At 35.5% G+C, this 20,332-nt stretch overlaps 1 long non-coding RNA gene across 3 annotated transcripts in view; it reads left to right on the top strand.

Annotated features, from left to right (window-relative positions):
• Positions 1 to 20,332, top strand: part of LOC140605490 (uncharacterized) — a 216,019-nt gene that overhangs the window by 118,028 nt on the left and 77,659 nt on the right. The gene's annotated exons all lie outside the window — the stretch shown is intronic.

Raw genomic sequence — 20,332 nt, 5'->3', positions numbered from 1 at the left:
CTGTTGCAATTCTATACACCAATAAAGTTACAGCAGAAAGAGAAATTAAGAAAATAATCCCATTTGCAATTGTACCAAAAACAATAAGTTACCCAGGAATAAACCTAACCAAAGAAGTGAAAAATGGAAAAATATAAACACTGATGAAAAAAATTGAAGATGACACAAAGAAATGGAAAGATAGTCCATGCTCATGGACTAGAAGAACAAATCTTGTTAGAATGTCTATACGACCCAAAGCAATCTGCACATTTAATGTAACCCCTATCAAAATACCACGAGCATTTTCCCAGAACTAGAGCAAATATTCCTACAATGTGTATGGAACCACAAAAGACACTGAAGAGCAAAGCAACCTTGAAAAACAAAGCAAAATGGGGATCAGAATTCTGGACTTCTAGTTATATTGCAAAACTGTAGTCATCAAAACAGTATGGTACTGTCAGGAAAACAGACACATTGGATCAGTGGAACAGAGTAGAAAACCCAGAAATGAACCTACAAGTGTATGGTCAACTAATCTTCAACAAAACAGGAAAGACTGTCTCTTGGGAAAAAGACTGGTTCTTTAACAAATGGTGTTGGGAAAACTGGACAGCTACATCAAATGAATGAAACTGGACTACTTTCTTATGCCATACACAAAAATAAGTTCAAAATGGAGTAAAGACCTAAATGTGAGTCCTGAAACCATAAAAATCCTAGAAAAGAACATAGGAAGTAGCTTTTTGGACATTAGCCATACAACTTCTTTCTAGCTATGTCTCCTGAGATAAGGGAAACAAAACCAAAAATAAACTATTGAGATTACATCAAAATAAAAAGCCTCTGCACAGCAAAGGAAATAATCAACAAAACTAAAACCATTCTACAGGAGAGGAGAAGATATTGCAAATGACATATCCAATAATGAGTTATTATCCAAAATATATAAAGAACTTATAAAATTCAACACCCCAAAACCAAATCATCCAATTAAAAATCAGCAGAAGATATGAATAGACATTTTTCCAAAGAAAACATACAGATGGGCACCAGACACATGAAAAAATGTTCACCATCACTTATCATCAAGGAAATGGAAATAAAAAATACAATGAGATATCACTTCATACCAGTCAGAACAGCTAAAATTAACACAGGAAATGATAGGTGTTGACCAGGATGTACAGAAAGGGAACCCTTTTGTACTGTTGATTGGAATGCAAACTGATACAGCCACTATGGAAAACAGTATGGATGTTCTTCAAAAAGTTAAAAAATAAAATTACCTACAACCCAGCAATCACACTACTAGGAATTTCTCAAAGAATACAAAATTAACTCAAAGCAATACATGCACCCCAATGTTTATAGAAGCATTGTCTACAATACCCAAACTATAAAAACAATTCTGTGTCCATTGATCAATGAATGGATAAGGATGATGTGATATTGTGTGTATACACACACACACACAATGGAATATTATTCAGCCATAAAAATGAAATCTTGCCTTTGCGATGACATAGATGGAGCTAGAGAGTATTAGGGTAAGTAAAATATGTCGGAGAAAGACCAATACTATATGATCTCACTTACATGTGGAACTTAAGCAATAAAACAAATAAGCAAAGGGAAAGAGAGAGAAAGAGACAGAGAGAGAGAGAGAGTTAGAGAAGCAGACTCTGAACTACAAAGAACAAACTAATGGCTACCAGAGGGGAGTGGGGTAGGGGGTGGGTGAAACAGGTGATAGGATTAAAGGATGCACTTGTGATGAGCACCGAATGCCATATGAAATGTTGAATCACAAAATTGTACACCTGAAACTAATATAACACTGCATGTTAACTAACTGGAATTTAAATAAAAATTAAAAAAAAATAATTGGGGGCTGTTGGAGTGGAGTGAATATATTTTGCTTGTGAGTAGGATACCAATTCTAGGGTACCTAGGGGCTGAGTGTTATGAACTGAATTGTTTTCCCTCTAAACCCATATGTTGAAGCCCAGCCCCTCAGTATTGTGACTGTATCTGGTGATAGAGCCTTTAAATAGTTAACTAAGTTACAATAAGTTCATTTGGGTGGGCCTTAATCATTCTGATCCATATCCTAGGTCAGAATAAGGACACCCAGAAAGACATTGGGGATCACACAGAGAAAAGGCCAAGTGAATACACAGCAAGAGGCCACCATCTGTACACCAAGGGAAAAGGCCTCAGGAGGACCCAAACCTTGGGAGGCATCTGGATCTTGGACATCCAGCCTCCAGAGCTGTGATAAATTAAGTTTGTGCTCTTTAGGTGCTCTTTATTTGGGGAGTCCTAGCAAACCAATACAGATAGCATCTTTGTCATCTGCCCACTATATTCCAATAGCATCTCTCCCCTCACCTCATCTTTACTACCCTAGTTGTGACCAAAAAAATGTCTGCAGATATTGTCAAATATTTTTTGAGGGACAAAAGTGTCCCAGGTTGAGAACTACAACTCTAACCATAAAAAATAAGGAGAAATGATAGTACAGATTACTCCTCTTTGTATCCTGTGATTTGGACATCGTCCTCTCCATGTATCTTTCAAACTCACTGCCGGCCCTTTCAAGTAGTTAAATGTAGGTACTTCCTAAGGTTCTTTGTGCTGCCTTCTTTTCTCTTTTTCTATATTTTCCCTTAATATTCTTATCCTTTTTAAAAGTGCTACTTCTAAGTGAATAGCTAGAGCTCACATCTGATATCTCTTGTCTTGGTATCTTTCTTGATTCCCAAATGTGAATTTCCACCCAACGATTTTCCAAACCATTCTTGAAATTTTCACCTGAAAGTTTTACATCTATTGCAAACTTAACATATCTAAGCTGAATATGTGGTTTCCCCAAAACTGTCTCTTCTGTATTCCCTATTCAGTTATACAGTTCACTTTAGTTCAATTCAAAAGCTATTTTTTTGCATACCTCAAGATTTTATGGTTTGTTACAGAAGAAAATCATTTAAATCGATTTAATGTAATGTAATAGGCACAATGTTAAAAAAATATGCAGAAACCTCTATGGGAATTCAGAGAAGGAGCGTCCTATCTCTTCTGGGATATCAAAAAAAGCTTCCTGGACAATGTGAGAAATGAGCTATGTCAGAAAGGAGAAGCCCAAGTTAGGTGAGGAAGAGGAGATACCAAGATATTTTAGGCACATAAAGTAGTATATGTAATAATAATAGTGGAGAGGATAACAGAAAATATCCAATTTGCTTTTTATTCAGTGAAGTCAAGCAAAGGTGTACATGTCCTGTATGTAAATACTTGTGTGCATCTATATATTTTCTAAGAAATTTCGAAGTGTTAATTTATTAGTTCAAAAACTATAGAAAATTTATGAGGTGTCTGGCTGACTCAGTCAGTAAAGCATGGAGCTCTTAATCTCAGGGTTGTGAGTTCAAGCCCCAAGTTGGGCATGGAGCCTACTTAAAACTTAAAAAAAATACTAAAAAAAAAAAAAAAAAAAAAAAAAAAAGAAAAAGAAAGAAAGAAAGAAAAAAACTACGGATGGTTTGTAGGCCAAATTTTCTTCCATAATAATTTTCCTTTCCCGTATTGATGACCAAGAATGCCAATGTCCCATACCCACACTAACACGAATATTACTAATTTCTTCCATTAGTCGTAAACTTGTTTTTTAAGCTCAAAAGATACTGATATTATTTTTAATGAAATTGTTCTTTTTTTAAAAAAAACATTTATTCATGAGAGACACAGAGAGAGAGGCAGAGATAGAGGCAGAGGGAGAAGCAGGCTCCCTGCAGGGAGTGTGATAGGGGACTCGATCTGAGGACCCTGAGATCAGGCCCTGAACCAAAGGCAGACGCAATCACTGAGCCATCCAGGCATTCCTAATGAAATTGTTCTGGTCAAAATCACAAAAAACTCTCATTGATAAGTCCAGAGATAAATTCTCTAAGCCAGGTACAATTTGTGGCTATGCCCAGAAGAACATCATCTATGTCGTGTTCTATATTGTGTACACAATGGAGAGGCCCCTATGGTCTTCTAAATACCTGCTGGCTATATGCTGTTGTGAATACCTAAGGCATCAATCACATTTGCTTGCAATTTTGGCCAATCTTCAGAATTAGCAAGGATTCTGAGTGGTGTACTTCCTGACAGTACCAGAGGCAATAGTTATTCCAATCCCACTTGCTGAGGATGGTAGGTATGTTTTAAAGGTTCAGTACAGAGTTCCCAAAATGCCAAGCTTTCCCATTAGGGCAGGAGAAAGATTATTTTCTAACTTGTTTTATTTTTAATGTTTGTACTATATCTAGCAGAGATTGATTGTACATAGCTGGCATTTTTGTTTGTTTACCAGCCCAGACACCCATTTTACTAAATTTTTATATCTGTCTGGTCATTTCATTCAGATCCTAGGGGCAGAGTTGAATGCTTTTCTTTGTATTTCCATATAGCAAAGAAATTGCCATGTACTTTTAAATTCTGATCATCTGTAGTGTTTAAATACCCAAACATGTCTCTTATCCCTCTTGGTTCTGGCTCCAGCTTTTTCATATCTTCTCAGATTCCAGAAAGGCACTATATCCAACTTTAGCCCATCTAACCTAAGACTTGTGCTGACTCTTCCCTTAATGAATTTTTCAAATATATTCTTAAAAATGAACAGTGTTTCCATTTAGTGTCTAGTACTTTGGTAAGACATTATATTAATTCTCTAATTCCGATAGAAAGTCTGCAGGGTAGGTATTATTTCCATATTTTGTCAGTGGGGTGATTGAGATCCAAGAAGCTGAAACAACATATCCAAATGATAGCAATTATATGCCAAATCGGATTTTTAGGTCAGTCAAATCAGCATTTCCTCTTCTTGATGATCCAGGCTTTCTTTTTTTTTTTAACTTTTTTTTTTTAAGATTTTATTTATTTATTCATAGGGACAGAGAGAGGGAGAGAGGCAGAGACACAGGCAGAGGGAGAAGCAGGCTCCACTCAGGGAGCCTGATGTGGGACTCGATCCAGGGTCTCCAGGATCACGCCCTGGGCTGCAGGCGGCGCTAAACCGCTGCGCCACTGGGGCTGCCCTGATCCAGGTTTTCTTGAGGTGATAGATCTTCAAGTCACTTAAAGCTTGGAAAACAAATTTTTAAAAACACGTAAGGTACTTCAGAATTTGGGCTATCAGTTGAATATGAAATATTTCATTATTGAGTGCAGATAAATTCTTTTTCTTAGTTCTTATTATGCTTTTGACTGTTGATTTATCTGTAAGAGGCAATTTAGCAAAATATTAAGATGTCTGTGACATTGCCCAGGTATCTATTGTTCTGTTGTACCTCATGTTCGTTTGAAAAAGAAAGAAATTTGTCCAACTGTTTTAGCTTGAAGATAGCCATGCCAGAAACTGGAATTTCTACTTCCGAAAAAACTTCAGAACTACCATATCAGAAAAAGTAACCTGATAAATTAAGTGGAATTGGAAAGAGAAGACAATGAGAATAACAGTTAGAGCCACAAATTTCAATATAGCTTTCTTTGTTCTCTAAGGACTATGGCAAGGGGATAACCCCAGAGTCATGATCTGTACATGATAGGGGCTTGCCTAGACCAGAATTATTGGTTCTTTCCTTGGGTCTGCCTTTTTATTCTCAGATCTTACGTCATCAGTTGGGAAAAATTTTCACTAGTAATACTTGGACATAAGGCAATTTTATAAGCATCAAACTCTACTAGTTATTTCAACCAAGCTCAGTTCCAAGAAGACTTATTATTCATATGAGGGGAGAAAGCAGGGTCCCCCCACCTTGCCAGAATTTTGGAAGGATCATTTTTCTGCAACCCAAGGGAGAATTGATTAATTGTTGTTGCTGATTTTTTAAAAAGATTTTATTTATTTATTCATGAGAAACACAAAGAAAGAGGTAGAGACATAGGCAGAGGGAGAAACAGTCTCCATACAGGGAGCCCGATGTGAGACTCAATCCTGGAACCCTAGGATCACGCCCTGGGCCGAAGGCAGGCGCTAAACCGCTGAGCCACCCAGGCATCCCTTGTTGTTGCTTTTAATAACTTGGGCATTGCCTTAGAAAATTGGAGGCAGAGACCCATTATTTCCCATTTCTTCCTTCTGCAGAATAAAATGTAGCTCAAGATTAAATTTTCTGGGATGTATATGTGGGATGGGAGGGAGCTAGAGTTGGACACCTGAGGAATTTTTGTCTCATCATTTTAGTCCTAGTGGTAATTCGATATTTCTTCATAGGTGTATCTGATGCACAGAAACTTATATTAACAAGAAAACATAATGTAAAGCAAGCATTTGCATAAAATCCATCTTCATTTTTTTTATTAATGTGCATTTCAGTTGTTTTTAAGAATAGAAGTTGGCTCATAAAGGAAAGTACAAAAAAAAGAGAGGGTCAATTCTTGAGTCGTGAATAGTGACAAGTGAAATTATATGGAGAAAGGAAATCAATCCCACCAAATGAAAAAGGGCAAAGGAGGAGTTGAAATAAATGAATCATTACACACAAGAATCCAATTTCTCCACATTTGTGAGCTGGAATCTGAAAAAGGCCTCGATGCACTATCAGTAATGAAATATTATCAATAGATTTCTAACCAACTTCAGAGACAATGACTTGTAACTGCTCAGAGTTTGCGCTTTGCTTTGCTTTGCTGGAAGAGAGGGTATGAAACATTCTAAGGAAAAGTCTCTCTTCGTGATTTTTTTTCTTCCCATTTATGCACTTGAAACTTAGTAGATTTCAGAAGGGTTTGTAAATTTTATTTGTATATATCAAACATCTATGCAAAGTAGTAGCACAACTCTGATTTGAATTAAAAGATTGCATTTGAGTCAGAGCATCGCTTCTGATGATCTATAATACCCTTGGGAGATGTATTCATCTTCTCAGTGATCCTTTCCTCTTCTAGATATTGAAGCTGTAGATCAGCTTTCATGTTTGTTCCAACTAAAATTCCATGAGGCAGAAAATGATAGTTAATTTCTCTACTGACTATATGGGAGAATATTGCCATTTCCTTAAAGAATGTGGTATCTTAAACTGTTACCTATTAGAAATCTGAGGGAAAATTAAATAGAGGAAGATCCAGAAGTTGGCAACTGGGATAAAATTTACCCCAGCTTTTTGAAATCTACACTGAATTCAAAGATTTGTCTTTTGTAATATAACTTACCCTATTTGTATTAATCAGGGTTCTCAGTATGCATGCACACACATAAATAATAATACTAGGGCAAGGGATTTATTAGAAATATTGGCTCATAAGATTATGGAGGCTGACAAGTCCCACGATCTGAAGGATGAGTCAGCAACCTGGAGACAGAGGAAAGCCAATGGTGTAACTATATAGTCTGAAGGTTTGCAGACCAGAGACCCAGGAAGACCTGATGTTTTTATTAGAGGTGGTAGTGAAGAAAAGCTGATGCCCTAGTTTGAAGGCCATCAGGCAAAATAATTTACTCTTACTCTGGGAAGGGTCAGCTCTTTTATTTTATTGAGGCCTTTAACTGATTACAGGAGTCTCGCCCACATTATGGAGAACGATCTGCTTTCCTCAGTCTACCAATTCAGATGTCAATCTCATCCCAAAGCATCCCACAGAAACACCCCAGAATGATGTTTGGCCAAATATCTGGGCACCCCATGGCCCAGTTAAGTTGACACAAAAAATATATTATCATATTATCCATAGAGTAAGAGCTGTTGTTCTGTGTTCTCATTTTATTTTGTAGTGTATGTGGTTTAAATTTGGCAGAAAGGTTAGTGTGCTATTTCTTAGATTCCTCTGGAATTCAGAATTGGCACTTTACCATCAGAAATGCCTAATGCCATTATGCATTTGTGTTTGTGGTTAAGTTAGTTAATGAGATCCTATTTTCTTGGAAGGGCTCATATTCCTTAGAGGAATGAAGTATGCTGTCTGAGAAATTATTTGCTTACCCTAGTATTGCACCTATTATTAAAATCATGATATAGAATGAACTGTAGACGTTAAATAGTATGGTCATGTGTATACAACAGCAAATATTTCAGTTAGGAATAAAATGGTACATGAGGAATGGGAAGCTCTTTATTATAGATCTTTAAGTGAGAATTTAAATTCAGAATGAAAAAGTAAAGGAAAGCAGTATCAAAATGAAGACATTAAGAGAGAAAGGAGATCCGAAAAGAATTTTTAAAAAGAGGAGGTGGGCACCTGGATGGCTCAGTGGTTGAATGTTTGTCTTTGGCCCAGGGCGTGATCCCAGGGTTCTGGGATCGAGTGCCACATCGGGCTCCCTGCATGGAGCCTGCTTCTCCCTCTGCCTGTGTCTCTGCCTCTCTCTCTGTGTCTCCCATGAATAAATAAATAAAATATATATTTTTTTTAAAGAGGAGGGAACTAAAAGATTAGGGCCTACTTGTTTGTATAAAATGTTCCTGACATTTCTCTTTAGAGCAGGGTTTTATTGCTCTGCACTGAGGAACAGGAGATGGTTCGCAGTGGGCAGGCATAGCACTCTGGTCACCTGGAGCCTGACTAAGGGTTAGAGATGTTTTTTTCTGAATGATCTTTCCTTTATCTCAGCCTCTTCTACACTGTTATCTTCCTATGTACCCTGTCCTTGCATATTTCATTCAGTTGCCTTCCATATTCCATTTAGGGGCTAGGTCATTTTTTAAAAACCAGATTATAATGGTAAGAAGAGGGAATAAGACTGCTTCTAAGTGAAAAAATTGAATATTCCCTTTCCCCAGACACACTTCCCAAGGATAAAGGATTAAATTCTATCTCACGTTTCTTAAAAAAAAAAAAAAAAGAAAAGAAAAGAAAAGATGATAAAAGAGTACTTTTAAAAACTTAATTCAAGGAAGCATGGTCTCTGAATCTCAATAAATCCCACAGACTACATTAGGATTCTGGAACCTTCTGGTTAACAGACATCCTTTGCTAATATAAGAAAACATGCCTTATACTTACGGGATTTATGTACATATAAAGCAATATTTATTTATGTATAAATCTATATTTCCTCATGCAATACAACAATTCATATTTTCATAAGGTTTGGGTGTTTTTGTTCTTTTTTTGTGCTCTCACTTTTCCTGCATCTGACACAAGACCTAGACTTACTATTGACACACCTGGAAAAATCCTGGGAAAGAAGGGGAGGGAAAGTACAAGATTTAGTACTTATTAGTGATACTCTGAGGGTAATCGTGAATCTGCCTAGGTGTCCCCCACCAGCCCTTCCTGAGCACTGGAATGCAGGAGGTAAACTTTTCTTAAAATTCTACTGTACCCAGGAGCAGAGACCTTAAAATAATATTGGTTATATCCTAGTGAAGATTATGATGATCCAGAGCAAGGAACTAGATCTAAAGGAAGATTGGGCGGTCACTAAAGTAAATTCCACTGATGTCTTGATTTTATCTGTTTGTATTCAGCAAATATTTATTGATAGTTTATTGTATGTTTCAGGAACGGTTCTAGCTAGTGAACAAGAGAGCTCTGCTTTTATGGACTAATATTTGTTCTTGGTAGTAGGGAGACAGTAAAAATTAAAATATATATGAAAATAATAAATACATAGATTTTATATGTTTATGATCATTGCACCTATTATTAAAATCATTAAATAGTATGGTCATTCCATACAACAGCAAATATTTCAGCTAGGAATAAAATGGTACATGCGGAATGGGAAGCTCTTTATTATAGATCTTTAAGTGAGAATTTCAATTCAGAATGAAAAAGTAAAGGAAAGGGGATCCCTGGGTGGCACAGGGGCTTGGCGCCTGCCTTTGGCCCGGGGCGCGATCCTGGAGACCAGGAATCGAATCCCACGTCGGGCTCCCGGTGCATGGAGCCTGCTTCTCCCTCTGCCTGTGTCTCTGCCTCTCTCTCTCTCTCTCTGTGTGACTATCATAAATAAATAAAAATTAAAAAAAAAGTAAAGGAAAGCAGTATCAAAATTGAGACATTAAGAGAGCATATATATTCTTTTTTTTTAAAATTTTTATTTATTTATGATAGTCACACAGAGAGAGAGAGAGAGAGGCAGAGACACAGGCAGAGGGAGAAGCAGGCTCCATGCACCGGGAGCCCGACGTGGGATTCGATTCCTGGTCTCCAGGATCGCGCCCCGGGCCAAAGGCAGGCGCCAAGCCCCTGCGCCACCCAGGGATCCCCATATATATTCTAATATATTCTCTCTCTCTCTGAAATACATAAATAAACCTTTAAAAATTAAAAAGTATATAACATGGATTTGATACGCATTATATATTGTGAAAGGATTGTCCCACTATCTAGTTCACTAACATATCCATCACCTCACAGATTACTGCATAATTTATTTATTTATCCATCCATCCATCCATCCATCCATCCATCCATCCATCCATCCATTTATTTATTAGTGAGATCCTTTAAATTCTACTCTCAGCAAATTTCAATTATGCAGTACAATGTTATTAGCCATAGTCACCATGTTATTCATTAGATCCTCAGATCTTACTCATTGTTCATCTCATAATTGAAAGTTTGTACCTTTTTTACCAGTCCCCTTATTCTGAAGCCCCTAGCAACTGTTTTTCTGCTGTCTATTTCTAGGAGTTTCACCTTATTTTGAACTTAAAAAAAAGTTCTGCATATAAGTAATACCATACAATATTTGCCTATCTCTGTCTGGCTTATTTCAGTCAACATAAATGCCCTGGAGTTTCATCCATGTTGTCACAGAGTTTTTTTTTTTCTTTTTTCCTTTTTAAGGCTGGATAATATTCCTATATATATCACCTATAATTTGACTTTGACAAAGTCATATATCATATGATGTAGAGATAGAGATATATCATATAGATATAGAGATATATACACATGTACTTATGTGTATCTATCATCTATCTTTATATGTGTGCATTTTATTTATCCATCCTTTGGCTATATATCAAGAAATGGGATTATTGGATCATCTTGTAGTTCTAGTTTTAATTTCTTAGCCTCATACCACTTTCCATAGTGACTCTACCAGTTAACATTACTGCTAAGAGTGTGCAAGTGTTTCCTTTTCTCCATATCCTCACCACTATTTGCTCTCTTACCCTTTTAGTAATAGATATTCTAGCAGATGTGAAGTAATAAGTACTTGTGGTTGTGATTTGCATTTCCCTCACAATTAATGTTGTTAAGCACCTTTTCATGTGTGTGTTGGCCATTTGTAAGTCTTCTTTGGAAAAATGTCCATGTAGTTTCTTTTCATTTGAAAAGTTTTTATTTAAATTCAATTTAATTTACATACAGTGTATTATTAGAGGTAGAATTTAGTGATTCCTCAGTTGCATAAAACACCCAGTGCTCATTTTAACAAATACCTTCCTAATGAGCATCACCTATTTATCCCATCTTCCCGTCTTCCTCCTTTCCAGCAACCCTCAGTTTGTTTCTATAGTTAAGAGTCTCTCATGGTTTGTCTCCCTCTCTGTTTTCAACTTATTTTTCCTTTCCGTCCCCTACGCTCCTCTGTTTTGTTTCTTAAATTCCACATGAGTGAAAGCATATGGTATTTGTCTTTCTCTGAGTTATTTTGCTTAGTGTAATACCCTCTAGTTCCATCCATTACTTTCAAAATGGCAAGATTTCATTCTTTTTGAGGGCTGACCAATATTCCATTGTATGTGTGTATGTGCGTGTGAACCACATCTTCTTTGTCCATTTATCTGTCAATGGATATCTGGGCTCTTTCTCTGTTTTGGCTATAAACTGCTATAAACATTGGGGTGCAGGTGCCCCTTCAAATCACTAGGTTTTCATCCTTTGTTTTTTTTTTTTTTGTTTTGTTTTTTGTTTTAATTTTTATTTATTTATGATAGTCACAGAGAGAGAGAGAGAGAGAGAGAGAGAGGCAGAGACATAGGCAGAGGGAGAAGCAGGCTCCATGCACCGGAAGCCTGACGTGGGATTCGATCCCGGGTCTCCAGGATCGCGCCCTGGGCCAAAGGCAGGCGCCAAACCGCAGCGCCACCCAGGGATCCCGGTTTTCATCCTTTGGATAAATACCTAGTAGTGCAATTGCTTGGTCTTGAATATCTCCATTTTTGACTTTCTGAGGAACTTTCATACTGTTTTCCAGAGTGGCTGTACCAGCTTGTATTCCAACCAACAGTGTAAGAGAGTTTCCCTTTCTCTACATCCTTGGCAATCAAAATCTATTGTTTTCTGACTTGTTAATTTTAGCCTTTCTGACTGGTGTGAAGTGGTATCTCATCGTGATTTTGATTTGTATTTCCTTAATGCTGAGTTCAGCACCTTTACATATGTCTGTTGACCATTTGTATGTCTTCTTTGGAGAAATATCTGTATGTGTCTTCTGCCCACTTCTTGACTGGATTTTTTTGTTTTTTGGTGTTGAGCTTGGCTCTTTATAGATTTCTTTATTTTAATATTTTTTTCTATTGAGTTGTGTTTCTTGTGTATTTTGCATATTAGCTCCTTATCAGATTGGTGGCTTGCAAATATTTTCCTAATTCCATAGGTTACCTTTCATTTTTTTATGATTTCCTTAGCTATATATACTGAAGCTTCTTAGCTTGATATAGTTCTACTTATTTCTGATTTGTAACCTTTGCTTTTCATGTTAAAATTCACTTTTGAAAATCACTACTACGTAAAATAGTTGTGGATCTGCATTTTGCTTCATTACAATCAAATGTGCTACTATATTGCTTGCAGTACTTTAGTTTATTGGTACTAATATTAAAAAACATTTACTATTTGAATTTTGAAAAAGTCTTTCCTTTATAATGCTCTGTTTTATCATCTATAACAAGAAGTTAATAAAAGCTACTGTTTTAAATAGTTTTGGTGGAGAATAAATGAGATAATGCATGCAAAGCATATAAATTTGATTCAAATTTATACTAAGTGTTCCATAATTGTTATCTGTTGTTTATAATTTTTAATTTTCTCCTCTTTAAAAAAATTACATGTTTTCAAGTATTATTTTCCAACTTCTCTGCTTGCCAGAAAAAACAACTGTTATACATAATAATAAACATAGGTCATGAATTTAATCACATGCCATATCTTTGCTTAATTTAGGATGAAGTTCTATTTTACACTATATCCTTACTTCATTCTGATATATGAACTAAAGGATTCCTAAAGGATAAAACCTTAATATAAAGGAGCCACCTCCAGGCCCAGGTGGGCCTATTTTGCAAATATTTGTCCTTCATCACTTCTTCTATATAAATAGCACAATAAAAAAATATACAATCGATATAAAAAATAATGTTCAAATTTTGATTTTATTTCCTAATATTCTCCCAGTGGGACCTAAATATGAATGATATTTGGTTCTCAAAAATTTAAAAAATGATTGCCAGTGATCCAGACATCAGTCTGTTGTCCAGATCAGTGAGTTGAAACATGCTAACTGATACCAGGGAGTACTAAGTTTTTTATTAAAGTAAACATTCTGATTTCCTTTGATCAGTCAGATGATTTTTGAATATAAGCTTCAGAGAGTGTATGTGTTTTCATGTTGATAGTTTTGGGTTTTTTTTTCGTATTGCTTTATTGCACTTTCAGAAACAAATATTTAAGCCTCTAAATAGCAAATACTGATACTCTTACAAAGTATTAAGTCTTATGCTAAATGTAAAACTACAAAACTATAATTCTTGTCTAAAATTTTATGCTTTTATGACTAGAAAGTACAAAGAATTTCATTTTGCATGTAAATTAACTTCATAAAGCACTATATATCCTTTTATTTATTTCTTTCCTTTCTCCCAATAAATACTCCTAGCTTCTTATGGATTTCCCAGGTGATTCATAGGATACTACATTGCTTGTAGCACATTAGTTCATTAATGCTAATACTAAAAAACAGAACTGTACTTTCCTAGAATGTGTTATGGTAAAATTTTACTTGCTTGCTCTTTGAGATGACCCTCAGTTGTGGGATAAAAGTCACATAATGACACGATTTAGTGGTCTCTGGGTTATTCCAGTGCCAGTGGGCTGTGGTTGCTTATTCAGCTTCAAGGCAAGAGATGCACAATGACATGCTTAATGTTGAAAATCATAAAGTTCTTGAATAGACACTCATGGTAACAACATTGATTCCTCAAAAGAATAACATTTGATTTTGTTCTACAGTTTTCATATCGAATAGTCAGGAATTGTTTGTTGCTCCATGACAATTTTATTTAGAATATTCACTTCTGCCTGGCTCATTTACAATGTATTTTATGTGTTTTATGTATAAAATTAATAGATGTTATGGATAAAATATTTTCCAGTGGTTATTTTAGAACTAATTCCTGTTTATAAGTCACTAGCACTCATTGTTATGCTGTGCTTAGTTCATAAGTGAAATAAGTTTAATATTGTCATACTTTATTTTTTATTTTTAAAAATTTTTTATATTGTCATACTGTAAGCTGACCATTATTATTAAAAGACCAAGCATAATTAGAATTAACTACTATTGTATAGTGCCTTAGAATTGGCATTAGTGGTATTAGGTACAGTCAGAATGTCTTGTAACAATCACTACTTTTAATCTCTTTCATCCTGTAAAACCCAAACTCCATACCATTAAACAATGACACCCCGATTTCCTTTCCCCCAGTCCCTGGAAACTACCATTCTACTTTCTGTCTCTATGATTTCGACTGCTCTGAGTATACATGGAATCATATATGTAGAATCATAGAGTATATGCTTTTGGTGACTGGCTTATTTCACTTTGCATAATATCCTCGAGGCTCACCCATGATGTAGCATGTGTCAGAATTTTCTCCCTTTTTGAGACTAATAGAAAGATCTTGAGAATAATATTTTGTTGTATGTATATTCCACATTAATCTTATCCATTCATCTGCTGATAGGCACTTGGTCTGCTTCTACATTTTAGCTATTGTGAATAATGCCGCTGTGAACATGAATATCTAAATATGAATTTGAGACCCTGCATTCAATTCTTTTGAGTTTATACCCAGAAGTAGAGTTTCTGGACAATATAGCAATTCTATTTTTAATTTTTTGGGCCACTCTCTTAGGGGTTTTCCTATTTTACATTCCCATCAACAGTGTACCAGTGTTCTAATTTCTCACATCCTTACTGACTCTCGTTACTACTTTTTTTTTTTTTTCTTTTAATGTCAGAATATGGAAGTGTGCAAGCAATCTCTCAGGGACAAGAGAGAAGCAATTTATGTACCTGGTGTGATTCAGACAATGATCTTTGGGGGGCTTTTAAAGATTTGTTAATTTATTCTGGGGGGGTGGGCAGAGGGAGAAAGGGTCTTAAACAGACTCTGCTCTGAGCACAGAGCCCGACAAGGGGCTCGATCTCACAATCCTGAGATCACAGCCTGCACTGAAACCAAAAGTCAGATGCTTAACTGACTGGGCCACCCAGGTGTCCCCTTAAGTGATTTTTTAAATATTAGATTATATGCTGTGTACCTACTGAAAATGGGTTTATCACTATTAGGCACATTGAAATAAATTAACTCTAAAAGTAAATGACTATGGGAGGCATGTTCAGGTCTCCATTAAGTATCCCTCAAACTCCATAGTAGGTAATTGTGATTAAAAGAGCTTTTCTAGGGGATCCCTGGGTGGCACAGCGGTTTGGCGCCTGCCTTTGGCCCAGGGCGCGATCCTGGAGACCCAGGATCGAATCCCACGTCGGGCTCCCGGTGCATGGAGCCTGCTTCTCCCTCTGCCTGTGTCTCTGCCTCTCTCTCTCTCTCTGTGACTATCATAAATAAATAAAAAAAAATTAAAAAAAAAAAAAAGAGCTTTTCTAGGGGCACCTGGGTGGCTCAATCAGTTAGGTGTCTGCCTTTTACTCAGGTCATGATCTTGGGGTCCTGGAATCAAGCCCTGCATCAGACTCCTTGCTTGACAGGGAGTCTTCTTCTTCCTCTCACATTCCCCCTGTTTTGTTCTCTCTGTCTCTCTCTCTGTCTATCTCATAAATAAATAAATAAATAAATAAATAAATAAATAAATAAATAAATAAATAAAATATTTAAAAAATAAAGGAGCTATTCTAATAAATATAATTGTTATGCTTTTATCTCCCCTCAGCTCTAAAAGGTATAAAATATTCCCTAGAGCACAATGTTGAAAAAAATGGGTGCTAGAAGCTTATAGGAAAAATGAAACTACCTGCTGGAATGTTCTGAGTGCCCACTGTCACTAAATATTACAATATACAATGTACAGCCAAACTGCGTTTTACAGACAGGGAGAGGACTTTCATGTTGAACTCTGTACATGAGAAGTAAAGAATATATAATAGTTCAGGTTTCTTACCTCACATTATTTCAGTGAGAAGTATGCTAAGGACAGTTTTACTGTTATTTCTGTCATTGTTGATTGATATGAAATAACAAACATCTTTGTGATTCTGTGTGTTTCTAACTCCAGTGTGTGTGAGAGACTTTTGAGCTTAATAGCTTTTTCTTATTATTTGTTATGAGAGATATATTAAACATCATATTCTTTTGGCAGTAAGACCAAAATGTTTTACATCCAAGAATATAAATATCTTTAAATTGCTTTTAGTTTACTTATTTTCTTGGGGCTTCTGTTACTACTTCTCAGGACTGTTAGTTTTGTTTCTTCTAAATTTTAATATTTGAATGGAGTCAAATTCCAATTTACTTTTTTGAATTATTGTTTTTCATTTATTATGCACACAACACACTTAGTAAGTAAATAATTCAAGGAGTTCAGAGTACAAAAAAGAGCAAAGTTCCTCTGCTGAGCTCCTGTCCCTTTCCACAGACCTTACCTACTTTCTCTTCTCCCAGTGGTCACATTTATATCCCAAACAATGTATTTCCACCTTAATTTGCTGTTATATCAACTGTGACCTATAGGTAATAGGAAATCACAATTATAACAGGTGACAGGCTATGCTTCAATTACTGTAACTTCGCCTCCCTTCCTTATCTCCTCCTACTACTGTCAATATTTGATAGAATTGTAGTCATTTCCCTCCATCAATAGTTTTATAATATTAATATAAATTTTATTTCCTTCTCCAGCAGCTTTAAGCAGTATACCTTGATTGTCCAGTTTATAAATTCAGGGTTTTGCATGCCTCAATGTCCTTCCTGTACTGTCCACATCCTTAATTTCACAATTTTTCAATAATGATTTTAAAATCATAAAAATTTACAAAAATGGCATTATATTGCCTTCTCTCCTTTGTGTGCAGATTGATCTAAAAACTGACAACCAGTAAATATAAAAATGTGCATTTCCAAACATTATTCATATATACCAGTTACTACATGTAGATATGTGGAGAAAGAGAAACCAGGCAACTCAATTATGAATATCCTGAATTCCAAAATGAAATAAGTTCCCTTTTTTTTTTAACACTTAGGTATTTTATAAAAATCATATTACATTTCTTTACATGAGGACCATGTCTTTTCAGTACTATTTTATTATTGCTCTCCTTGGAGGTTTTCATTGTATATTTTCTTTTCTCTTGTGCAAAAGAATAATACACCTTTACATTTTCACTAACATCATCTTGTTTCATCATACAGTTGATTAAAACAAACCCACAGTCCTTTTGAAGTTATCCTTCCAAGAATCCTCTGTCTCTCTTTATGTATAGACTGCTTGGATGTATTGCACAACCAAGTTGGGTCCACTCTTTCTGATATTCCATATACCCTTCTCTCTTGAATACTCTTTCTATATGATTATAATAAAGCATTATGTAATTTTTTTCCACCAAAAATGTTTGGAAGATAAATATCACAAGTTTTGAATATCCAAAAATGTCTTTCACACCATGATCTATAATAGTATTTTGACTACATGTAGTTTGTTAGATTGGAAATGTATTTTCCTCATTGCTTGTTGCAGATGCCAACTTGATTTTTATTTTGTCAGTATCTCATTTTTGTTTTCTTTCTTTTTTTGGAAACTTTTGTCACCAAATCAGAGATCATGTCTACCACAGTGTTGAGAATGGACTGGGGTTGAAGGGAGCCACTTCACTCCAGAGTGGAGTCTGTGACAGCAGCTAGGAGGCCATTGGGGTAGATTAGATGAAAGGTTATGTGGGTTTGAGCTTGGGGACTAGTGGAAACGGAGAGAACTAGATGGATTCTAGAAGGATTCAGGATCTGATGATGGACAGAATATGGGAAGCTAGGGAGAATGACGTGAAGTACTAAGGTTTCTGGTCTTCAGGCAGTATATGAACAGTGGTGCCAATATCTGCAATTAGAGAGTGGATGGAAGAGGAACAGGTGCATGCAGAAAGGTCATGGTTTGGTTCTGAATGTTTTAAAATTTACTGGAGATACCAAAGTGGTTATATCAAATTGAATTAATGAGTTTGGAGTAGAAAAATGATGTCTAAACTGTAGATACAAATTTGTGAGTTATTTGCTTATAGGTAGGAATTGAAACTGTAAATGTATCAGATTATTGAAATGAGAAGACCCAAAGACCTGAGAAACGACACTACTTGTGTTCTGGTAGGGGAGAATGGATCTTTTTTATTTTTATTTTTTATTTTTAAAATTTATTCATGAGAGACAGAGAAAGGAAGAGGCAGAGGGAGAGGCAGGGTCCCTGTCGGGACCCTGAACCAGGACTCCATTCTAGAACCCTGGGATCAGGACCTAAGCCAAAGGCAGATGCTCAGCCATTGAGCCATCCAGGTGCCCCAAGAGGAGAATGGATCTTAACAAGGGACAGAAAATTATTGACCAGATAAGTTGAAGGGAAAGCGGGGACATTTTTGTACACAGAAAGAAAGAAAGAACTTGCTTCAGAATAAAAGAATGGTCATTACTATGAAATCTTTCTGAAAGGACAAGTAAGATGGTAACTAGTATATGCATATTCTGTGGTGAAATTATCAAAAGTGTATTTGTTAAAATAATTGTGTCTGAAGCTAATGTGGTATGGGTTGATGAGTGAGTGGAAAGGAAATACAGATGAACATTGAGACCAGGCCAATTCAGCTGTGAAGAGACAGTCAAACTCATGTTTGCAAGGAAACAAATGATGGAGTGAGAATCCTTTGATTAACTTTTTTTTTTTTTTAATCCAAATGGAAGTGACCTGAGTATAAGTAAGAGCAATGGGTAAACACCTAGTTAGAAAACAGGTTGATATGGAAGAAAGAGAAAGGGTTATCTACAGTCTATATCAGGAGTCAGCAAACTTTCTATGAATATTTCTCTGTAGGTAATATCTCTGTTACAACTAAGAAGCTCTGCTACTATAGTACTAAAGCAGCCACAGACAATACATAAATGTCCATTTTCCAATAAAACTGTATTTATAGACACAAATTTCAACTTTATATATTCCTCACTTGTTATAGAATTCTATTCCTTTAAAAAAATTTTTTTCCAGTCATTAAAAAATGCAAAAACCATTCTTATCTCTGGGCCATACAGAAACATTTTACAGAAAAATGTACTGATCCCTATTCCAAGTTTAGATAATTTAACTTTGTCTAATCTTTTGAATCTTACCTAATTTCACTTTGGGTCAATTTTTACATGTGGTCAGTTTACTATTGAAAAAAACCCCACATGTTCACTAATTTACAATATTCCCCCCAAAAAATCATACTTGAAATGCAGAAAAACCTTAGGCAATATTGTTAAGCAATTTTTTTCTAATCAGTTTTAACAATTTGATAATTTTTCATCACTAATTCCTTCTTACAAAGACTATCAATATACAACTGCAGAAAAAATATATTCCTAAAAGAATTGAATCCCAATCATTTAACAAATAATGGGAATATAAATTTATCGGTTACAATTTATGTAAATTCATTTAACTCTTCTCCTCTTTTGCAGCATTTTCTTTCCTTCTGTTTTCTCAATAATTCCCAGGTTAGGAAATAGAATATTACATGGTGTCTTGATTATTTTTTTAAAGTAGTTTCTTTTAGAACAAATCTAATGACAGTTAATAAATAGTCCTTTTGGCTTTAAGTGCACAAATGTTTTTCTTTTATGTGGAGTTATATTATCATTGAAAAAACAAAATGAACACGTAAACTAGTTAAGCAAATACAAAGGTACCTGGAAGACTCACTTTACAGCTTCAGTTATTGGTTTTGTATTTGTGTCTCTGTACTTGTCATCCTCTTTGCTTCTTTAATTTTTGTTTTCCCCAGAAAATTCTGTTGGATATATATATACTCTATCCTTAGATTCTTTTGTAAAGATGAAATTTTGTGGGTGATAGTAATGTTACTCCACAATCATCCATGTCTTCTTAAATGGAAAATGTTTTAGTTTTTTATTCTTGGTGCCCA

Source organism: Canis lupus, chromosome 15 (genome assembly GCF_048164855.1).
Source record: "Canis lupus baileyi chromosome 15, mCanLup2.hap1, whole genome shotgun sequence".
Taxonomy (NCBI): domain Eukaryota; kingdom Metazoa; phylum Chordata; class Mammalia; order Carnivora; family Canidae; genus Canis; species Canis lupus.
This window is presented reverse-complemented; position numbering and strand designations above follow the sequence as displayed.